Source organism: Pogoniulus pusillus, chromosome 13 (assembly GCF_015220805.1).
Source record: "Pogoniulus pusillus isolate bPogPus1 chromosome 13, bPogPus1.pri, whole genome shotgun sequence".
In the NCBI taxonomy this organism is placed as follows: domain Eukaryota; kingdom Metazoa; phylum Chordata; class Aves; order Piciformes; family Lybiidae; genus Pogoniulus; species Pogoniulus pusillus.
In genome coordinates, this window is record NC_087276.1 from 18374140 (window position 1) to 18383767 (window position 9628).

Consider the following 9628-nt stretch of genomic DNA (forward strand, 5'->3'; position numbering starts at 1 on the left):
GCTTTAAAAGTGCCTGGCTCCCTCACTTCCAATTTCATGCAAAATAACAGCCAGTTCAGGGCAGTTCTGAAATTTGGCTGAAGGAAAGCTGTTAACAAACCTGGTACCTGTCTTAATTTCTCGAGTGGTGTAAATGGTACAGCCTAATGTTGGTGACAAAAGCAAGGATTTACCAAAAGGGTGTCAGTAGAAGTACTTCCATCCAGCTGGAAACAGGAGTTAAAAATGAACTTTCACATTGTGGATTGCTTTACATTTTGTTTTCAGCACTAGGTGAAAAACTGATCCAGAGAATAAGGATCCAAGCTCTGCCTGGATAGCTGAAAAAGTGGAATATTTCATCTAGAGAAGAATATTTCCTGTCTGTGTCATTGCACAGGAAGGACTGGATGGATTCTTGGTGTTTAAGCAAGTCTGCCTTTTGGTTCCAGCATCATGTTTCTGTCTCTCTGGGCTTTTGAAATCCACTTGTGACTGTTCTGTTGTGAACTGGAGCAGCCAGCAGGATTTGTATAAAGGATTGTTGGTTACTTCACACAATCACAGAATGGTAGGGGTTGAAAGGGACCTCTGGAGATCATCCAGCCCAGATCTCCTGCTAGAGCAGGACTACCTAGAGTAAATCACCCAGAAACACATTCAAGTGTGTTTCTGACGCCTCCAGAGGAGACTCCACAACTTCTCTGCACAGCCTACTCCAGGGCTCTGTTTACATGGAACTTCCTAGATTCCAGTTTATGTCCACTGCCCGTTGTCCTATCACTGGACACCAGTAAGAAGAGCCTGGACCCATCCTGCTGACACTCACCCTTTAGATAGTGAGCAGCACTGTTTTCCCCTCAATCTCCTCTTCTCTAGGCTAAGCAGTTCAGCTCCTTCAACCTTTCCTCATGAGGGTGATTCTCCAGCCCCTCATCCTCTTACTGTCTTTCCACTGGACTCTTTCAAGCAGTTCCTTGTCCTTGAACTGGGGAGCCCAGAACTGGATGCAGTATTCCAGATGAGAACTCACCAGAACAGAGCAGAGGGGCATAAGGACCTACCTCGCTTGAATTAGGTGACACAAAGCAGCCTTGACTCCTAGATGTCACCATCTTTGATTCCATTAAAGACATTGCCCTCAGCTATCCCTTCTAAAGTCACAGAATCACAGAATTAAGCAGGTTGGAAAAGACCTTCAAGATCATCAAGTCCAACCTATCACCTAACACCTTCTAATTAACTAACCCATGGCAATAAGTGCCTCCTCCAGCCTCCTTTTAAACATCTCCAGGGATGGGGACTCCACCACCTCTCTGGGCAGCCCATTCCAATGCCAATCACTCTTGCTGGGATAAACTTCTTCCTAACACCCAGCCTGAACCTGCCCTGGCACAGCCTGAGGCTGTGACCTCTTTTGTCACTGGGTGCCTGGCAGAAGAGACCAACCCCACCTGGTTACAACCTCCTATGGCCTCAGGTGTAGCTCCAGCTAAGACTGCAAGGACACCAGCCCCACCTGTGCCTGCATTGAAACTCTGGCTCAGCAATTGCATGTTCACCTCAGACCTGCTCCTGTCTGTCTGTCTTCTCTTTGAGCAAACAGCCCCAGCAGATGCCATCAAGGGGAATTACACAGCCAGCACCTACCTCACCTTTCTTCTCAGGTGCAGAAGGGGAACTGTAGCCAGGCTGCAGTTAGGAAAGGGAATGAAGCAAAGAGTTAAGCAGGCTCAGCTCTGTCTTGTTGTAAGTTTTAGGATACTAATTTTCTAGTCTAAACAAAACAATTTCTTGTGATCTGAAACTCCCACTCCCATCTGCAGGCCAGCTTGTGTGCCACACAGCTTCCCAGTTTAGGAATGGGACACCCTGTGCCTGAGGCAATGAGAGATGGGCAGAGCTCAGTAATGCACCAAGTGCCATTTCATGGCCATGGGCTCTGAGCTGGGGTGCTGCTGAGGAACTGGAACTTCAAAAACCATCTCAGAATTCCCAGACCTGTGCCTATAGGTACTGGAGCCTCACTATACTTGTGCAGCTAAAAGATGCCACTCCAACCCTTACTCTAGCAGCCCAGAAAGTCGAGGGGTTTGGGTTTGAGTGGTAACCACTACAGTTGCAAACATCTAAATGAAGAGAGATCATGGAAATGCTGATTGAAAGGGACCTGTGAGCCAACTAACTCCATCCTGCTGCTGTCCATCACTACACCAGGTCAGGCTGAATCATGAAAAGCTCCAAGGATGGAGGTGAGTTGCCAGGCAGCATTTCCACATCAACGAGCACCCCAATATCAAAAAGTGATGCAGAAGTATCTGCATTCAATCCTGCTCTCTCTCACTCCTTAAGCTAACACCTAGGCCCTGTGGAGGGATGTGGTGAAAGGGCAAATTTGTGTGCACTTTGTGTGAAGATGCTGAGCTGCTTCAAGTGCGGGCAGCAGGGCAAGAGAGGGCATTCTGCCCCTTGGCTCTGCTCTGCTCAGACCTCACCTCCAATCCTGACTCCAACTCTGCTATCCCCAGCACAAGAAGGACACAGAGCTGCTGGAGTAAGGCCAGAGGAGGCCACAAAGGTGATGCGAGAGCTGGAGCAGCTCTGCTATGAGCACAGGTTGAGGGAGCTGGGGGTTTGCAGCCTGCAGAGGAGAAGGCTCCAGGGGGAGCTCAGAGCTGCCTGCCAGTGTCTGAAGGGATCCTGCAGGAAGGCTGCTGAGGGTGACTAGAGGAAAGCCAAGGGGGAATGGTTTGGAGCTGAGGTAGAGCAGGGTTAGAGTGGAGCTGAGGAAGAAGTTGTTGAGTGTGAGGGTGCTGAGAGTCTGTTGCAGGCTGCCCAGGGAGGCTGTGGCTGCCTCCTTGCTGGGGGTGTTGCAGGCCAGGCTGGATGAGTCCTTGAGCAGCTGAGTCTAGCTGAGAGGTATCCCTGGGCACGGTGTGGAGGTTGGAGTAGGTGATCTGTGAGATCCCTTCCAAGCTGAGCCATTCTGTGAGAATGGAATCAATCCAAGGAACACTTGGATCATGCCATTCTATATTTCACTTAAACAAAGGCTGTTGGCTGTGTGCTGCACCAGATTCACCTGCTTCACAGATATGCATTTTAATACAATGTTGTTTGGAAAAGATATTTGCATCTGCACTCAGAGATTTTGAGGGTTTGGGAGGTTGTTTGTTTTCTGCTTTTGTCTAGAGGATAAATTACTCTCTTTAATACACTAGAGAAATAAAACTAACATCCCACCAGCAGCCACAGAAACCTAATTCAAAAGCCTTTGTGATGTAGAAGGGGATTAGCATGTGCACAGAAAATGGAAGGCTGTGATGTCCACACACCCCCCACCTTGTTTAAAGCAATTCTCTCTCTTTCTTCATTTTTCTTCCCTCTAACCTGATTCATTAAATTTGAAACTAAAATGGTTTCCAACAAATTGTAGTAAATGGGTGAACAAAATGCTGATCTTGGTCTGCCACCACTAAGCATCCTGCATCCAGGAGATTATTTCTGGTTGTAAATAAGATAACATTTAAGATTTCTTCCATTTGGAAATAAAAAAAACAACCCCTTTCTACACACTGCATGAGACAGTGGGCAGTAATTCCTAGAGCTGAAATCCTGTTCACCTATTTCCAGTTTATGAGCAGAGATGTCCTGGGAACAAAGATAAACCTTCAGAGAAGATAAGGGCTCTTTAGAGCTGTCTCAGGGGTTTTAATTAGGGATTTTTATAGCTGTTGTATAGGAGCTTCGAAGACCTTTTTTACTTCAAAATAAAATTCAGATTTTTTTGTGGCATCTCTTGATCAATTTTAAGACCAACAGAAAAGGTGGGAAGAATCTGTTTCTAAATACTAATGAGTGGCTTTCTGAAGGGAGGAGAAATCTGGGATGGTGTACATGGTGAGGTGTGCAGGTGGCTAGCAGGGCCAGAGAGGGCATTCTGCATCTTGATCCTGCTCTGCCCAGACCTCACCTCCAATCCCACCTCCAGTTCTGGTGTCCCCAGCAGAAGGACACAGACATGCTGGAGAGTGGCCAGAGGAGGCCACAAAGATGCTCCAAGGGCTGGAGCAGCTCTGCTGTGAGCACAGGCTGAGGGAGCTGGGGGTGTGCAGCCTGCAGAGGAGAAGGCTCCAAGAGGACCTCAGAGCTGCCTGCCAGTGCCTGAAGGGATCCTGCAGGAAGGCTGCAGAGGACTTTTGCTGAGGTTGTCTAGAAACATGGCAAGGGGACATTGATTTAAATTGAAGGAGGTTTAGATTGGATCTTAGGAAGAAATTCTTCATTACAAGGATGGCAAGACTCTGGCACAGGCTGCCTGAGGAGGCTGAGGCTGCCTCCTTGCTGGGAGTGCTCAAGGCCAGTGTGGATGAGTCCTTGAGTAGATGAGTCTAGTTGAGAGGTGTCCCTGGACACGGTGGGGAGGTTGGAACTGATGTTCCCTGAAGTCTCTTCCAGCCTAAGCCATTTTCTGGTTTGTGCTAAAGGGATACATTATATATTTGTTTGCTAATTTATTTATTTATGCCTTTGTAATTAAAAGAATCATTCAGTTACACTCTTGGACATAGGCACAGGCTGGGAGAAGCTGAAAGACAGACAACCAAGACTCTTTTGCCTGGAGAAGGGCAACCTTAGATGGAATCTTCTCAACACTGATCAACAGACAAAGGACAGGGGGCAAGTGGATGGGGCCAGACTCTTGTCAGTGGTGCTCAGTAAGAGGCCAAGTGGCAAAAGGCACAAACTAGGACCCAGGAGGTTCCATCTGAATATGAGAAACCTCTTTTGTGTGAGGGTGCATGCTGGTTTGAGGCTAATTGGAGTATTTTAATGAGAGGAATGAGATTATTTGCTATGAAAAGGAAACAATAGTGATGCCTACTTCTCTCATGGATGTATAAAAGCAAGGACACAAAGTCAGTCTCTGCCTGACTGTCACCATATTAACTCTTCTGCCTGAACCTGCATATTCCCAACTAATCATAGAATCAACCAGCTTGGAAGAGACCTCCAACATCATCCAATCCAACTTATTATCCTGTCTGATCAACCAGACCATGGCACTAAGTGCCTCATCCAGGCTTTTCTTGATCACCTCCAGGGACGGTGACTCCACCACCTCCCTGGGCAGCCCATTCCAATGCAAATCACTCTCTCTGCCAACAACTTCCTCCTAACATCCAGCCTAGACCTCCCCTGGCACAGCTTGAGACTGTGTCCCCTTGTTCTATTGCTGGTTGCCTGGGAGAAGAGGCCACCCCCCACCTGGCTACAACCTCCCTTCAGGTAGCTGTAGAGAGCAATGAGCTCTGCCCTGAGCCTTCTCTTCTCCAGGCTACACACCCCCAGCTCCCTCAGCCTCTCCTCACAGGAGCATTCTGCTACTAACACTGTAATCATTCCGCTAACCATTCTCCTAAACATTCTGCTTCTAACACCTCTTCCCAGCTCACCCTGCACACTAAGGGGATTCTGAGATAAGGGAAGGAGTGGAAAGAAGATGGAAGGGTGGTTGGGAGCCCTTCTTGGGCAGTCTACTGCCTGTGAGGGCTTTTGTATCTCTGTATTACTTTTTACTTGTGGATTACTGTACATAGTTGTAAACATATCTGTATATATATTTGCCTGTAAATTGTGCAAAGCTTCATTCCTTAACTTCCAGCCAGCTGAGTTTAGTCTGGGTGAATTCCTAACCTTGGGTGGGAGTGGGGGGTGCTAATTCCCAAACCACTACAGGGTATTGGATCCCTGGAGCAGGCTGCCCAGAGAGGCTGTGCAGTCTTCTTCCCTGGGGAGACCTCAAATGCCCTTGGGCAATGTGGTGCTAGACAAGCTGCTGTGGGGGCCTTGCTTGAGCATGGGGTTAGATTGGATGATCTCCAGAGGTCCCTTCCAACCCCACCATGCTGGGATATGTATCCATGTCAGTCTAATGATGTGAATGATATGTCTGCTTCTCTCCATATACCCAGCTATGTAAAATGTGTCCCATTTCTTGTGCTGTTGATTAAATTGTTCTGGTTGGTTGTTGCTGAGGTGGTGGTGGGTTTTAAAACTCCCAGATTTGCAGAAAGACTTTGGCATTTAAGCTGCTAAAGTGTAAATGAAGAGACATGTTGCTCCCAAAAGAGCTGTAACAGCCTCCTGGGCTTCATCAATCATGCAGCAGTCCATGAAGAGACTGAAAAATGAGGAACTTGTACCAAATTGTGTAACTATATAAGCACAGTGCCTTATGGAAGGACTGATCCTCATTCCCACCACGTGTCCATCAGTACCTTTCTCTGCCTAAGGAGTGCTGATCTCACTGGCACAGCCTCCACACAGCTGAACCTCCCTTAGCAAGGGCCACAGAAATGGTACAAGGGCTGAAACACCACTGATAAGAGGTCAGGCTGGGAGAGTTGGTGTTGTTCAGCCTTTTGAAGAGACAGCTCCAGGGAGACCTTCTGGTGGCCTTTCAATGCTTAAAGGGGCCAGTCACTGTGACAGGACAAGGGGTGGTGGTTTGAAACTAAGAGAGGAAGATTTAGACCAGAGGGAAGAAAGAAACATTTTCTAATGAGGATGGTGAGATCCTGTGCCAGGTTGCCCAGACAAAGAGGAATTGCCCCATGCCTGGAACTGTTGCAGGTCAGGTTGTCTGGTGCTTTAGTTGCAGATGTCCTTGGTGGCCGCAGGGGTTTTGGACCAGGTGACCTTGAAAGGTGTCTTCACACTCAAACCATTCTCTGATTCTATGATGTGTCCCATGCTACCTGTGTTATTCTCTGATGCTCACCTCTGTGGAGTGGCAACCTCAGTCAGCAGTCCTCTGTGCTTGCCAGCACCCACTTCTCATGGGCTTGCTGTGTGCTGAGGTGGTGTGGATGCAAATTGTCTTGCATCAGGTGAACTTAATTCTTCTGAGTTTCCAAGGAATGCTCATGTAGAGATGTTGAGAGCTGAGCACAGTCCATTCTGTTCAGCAGGTCAGTGAGGGTTGAAATGCAGTGTCTCAGAATGCCATCAGCTGCCACTGGAAGCTTGTGCCAGAGCTGAGATGGGCTGCATGGTGATGAGGAGAGCTGGAGTGGATCATATCATCAGTGACAGGTGAGCTTAATAGGCTTTGAGTGACACAAATATAGCTGACACACCAAGACTGCATTCCTCAGCATGGACGCAGGCTGATTACAGGCAAGATGTGATGATTCCTTTCTCTACAGCAGAGAATTGGCTCTGTGAGCTCTCAGCTATCACAGGTGGCTTCTGTTGCAGGAGTGGAGTATTCAGAGTGATGCAGCCATCCTGCAAAGCAGAGTTTGCTCCTGTTTTCAAGACAATTACAAAGTTAGAAACACACCAACAACTGTGCCCTTCACATGGTGAATTCTCTGCATTACCAAAGCAAAGAGTCAGAGGGAAACAGAATCACAGAAACATGCAGGCTGGCAAAGCCCCTCAGGATCACCAAGGCCAACCTAGAACCCTACTCTACAAGATTCACCTTAAACTATAGCCCTAAGCATCACATCCAAACGACCCTTAAACACACCCAAGATTGGTGATTCACCACCTTCCAGGACAGGGGAGAGACTTCCAGAGATCTGCAGCCTCAAAACTGCAGCAGCAATGACACAGACCCCAGCAGCAGCAGTGGGAGAAGAAACAAGCAAATGGAGAATGGTGCCTTCCAGCCCCTAACATCCTGTGATCCTGGGTGTGCAAGAGGTGATAAAGCCACCAGACAGCACACAGACAAGAACCTATTTGTATGGAGAGCACTGAGGGGCTGTTCTGGGCTGAAAATGTCTGGAAACCACAATTCAAATGTCAACTGTGAAGGGATTTTTTAAAACAGGGTGAGGAAGATGATTCAGCAAGGTAGGATGGAGCAGTTTGAGTCTGATCAGGCCCCTGTGGGTGCCACTGAAAAGTACTGGCCCAGTTTATTGAGGACTTGGGACACCGCTGAGGTATTAGAAGGGAAAGTGCAGGTTGAGTTGGAAGCACCTGTTCAGCCTGGATGAAACCTCCACAAGAGAGAAGGGTCTGCTGTTGACAATGGGTGGTCCTTGTTCAATATGACATAGTGACACCAACAGCATAGAAAGCTGGAGAGAACCCTCAGCAAGTTTGCAGGTGTCATCAAGGAGAAGAGTGCATGTGGCATGCCTGAGGGGTGGGTTACCATCCAGAGGGACATGGGCAAGCTTCAGCAGTAGGTCACTGTGAACCTTGTGGACCTGTTGGAGTGGGGCCAGAGGAGGCCACAGCAATGATGAGAGGGTCAGAATCCCTCTACAGTGAGGCCAGGCTGAGAGAACTGTTCAGCCTGGAGAGGAGAAGGTTTCAGGGAGACCTTCTGGTGGCCTTGCAATGCTTAAGGGAGACCATCTGAAATCTGGAGACAGACATTTGAGCAGGACCTCTTGTAACAGGGAAAAGGGTGGTGGTTTGAAACAAAAAGAGGCAGATTTAGACTAGAGAGAAGGAAGAAACTTGATACTGATGGTGATGAGACCCTGGCCCAGTTTGCCCAGAGAGGCAGCAGATGTTCCCTCCCTGGACACATTCTAGGCCAGGTTGGTCAGGGCTCTGAGCATCCTGCTCTAGTGGCAGATGTTCCTCTTCAACCCAAACCATTCTGTGATTCCATGAAGCTTAGGGGAAGAGGACAAGGACAGGCAGCAGAGCTGATAGGTGACATTCCTCTAAGCTGGGGGTAGCAGCAAAGGAAACTCATCCTCCCAAAAGACAAGTGCAAAAAGGTTGAAATTCCAGAGGAGCCAAGGATTCTTTGAGCATTCTGGGGAGACAACAGAATGGCAAAGAGGCTGTAGCTGGCATTTCCTAGCGAGCTAGAGAAGTGACCTCATCCTCAGGGCCATCAGAGCAGACCCAGCAAAATGCCAAGGGCAGCCTCATCCATGCAAAAAATGGAGCTGTTGTCTCTGCCCAGTGATGTTGGGGGGTGCAGGGAGGCTCAGGCAGCTGGAGGTGAGTCAGCAGCACCATAAATACACCCTGATGTCCTCCTTGTGCTTCCTGTGCCTTGATGAAATGTGTAATCTCAGCACTGCGCTTGGCCACCTCCAAGGGATGGCTCAGGGATAGCTCTGCCGTCAGAAGCTTGTTCAGAGGTTAGGAGGATCTGAAGCTCCTTTTAGCTACAAATGATTTACAGTCTTCAATTTTCATAGCTGTTTTAAGAAGTTGTCTTCAGCTGGGGTTTAGATGCTAGCTCTGTGAAAGCTGCCTTAGTCAGCAAAACACTAATAAATCAAACCACAGGATTCTAGAATGGCTCAGCTTGGGAGAGGCCTCAGGGAGCATCTGCTCCAGCCTCCCTGTCATGTGCAGAGAGGTCTCAAAACTGCAGAGTTGGCTCCCCCAGCAAGGAGGCAGCCACAGCCTCTCTGGGCAGTCTGGGACAGACTCTCAGCACCCTCACACTCAACAACTTCTTCCTCAGCTCCACTCTAACCCTACTCTGTCTCAACTGCAAACCATTCCCCCTTGTTCTGTCTCCAGACACCCTCAGCAAAAGTCCCTCTGCAGCCTTCCTGCAGGATCCCTTCAGGCACTGGCAGGCAGCTCTGAGGTCCCCCTGGAGCCTTCTCCTCTGCAGGCTGCACTCCCTAGCTCACTCAGCCTGTGCTCA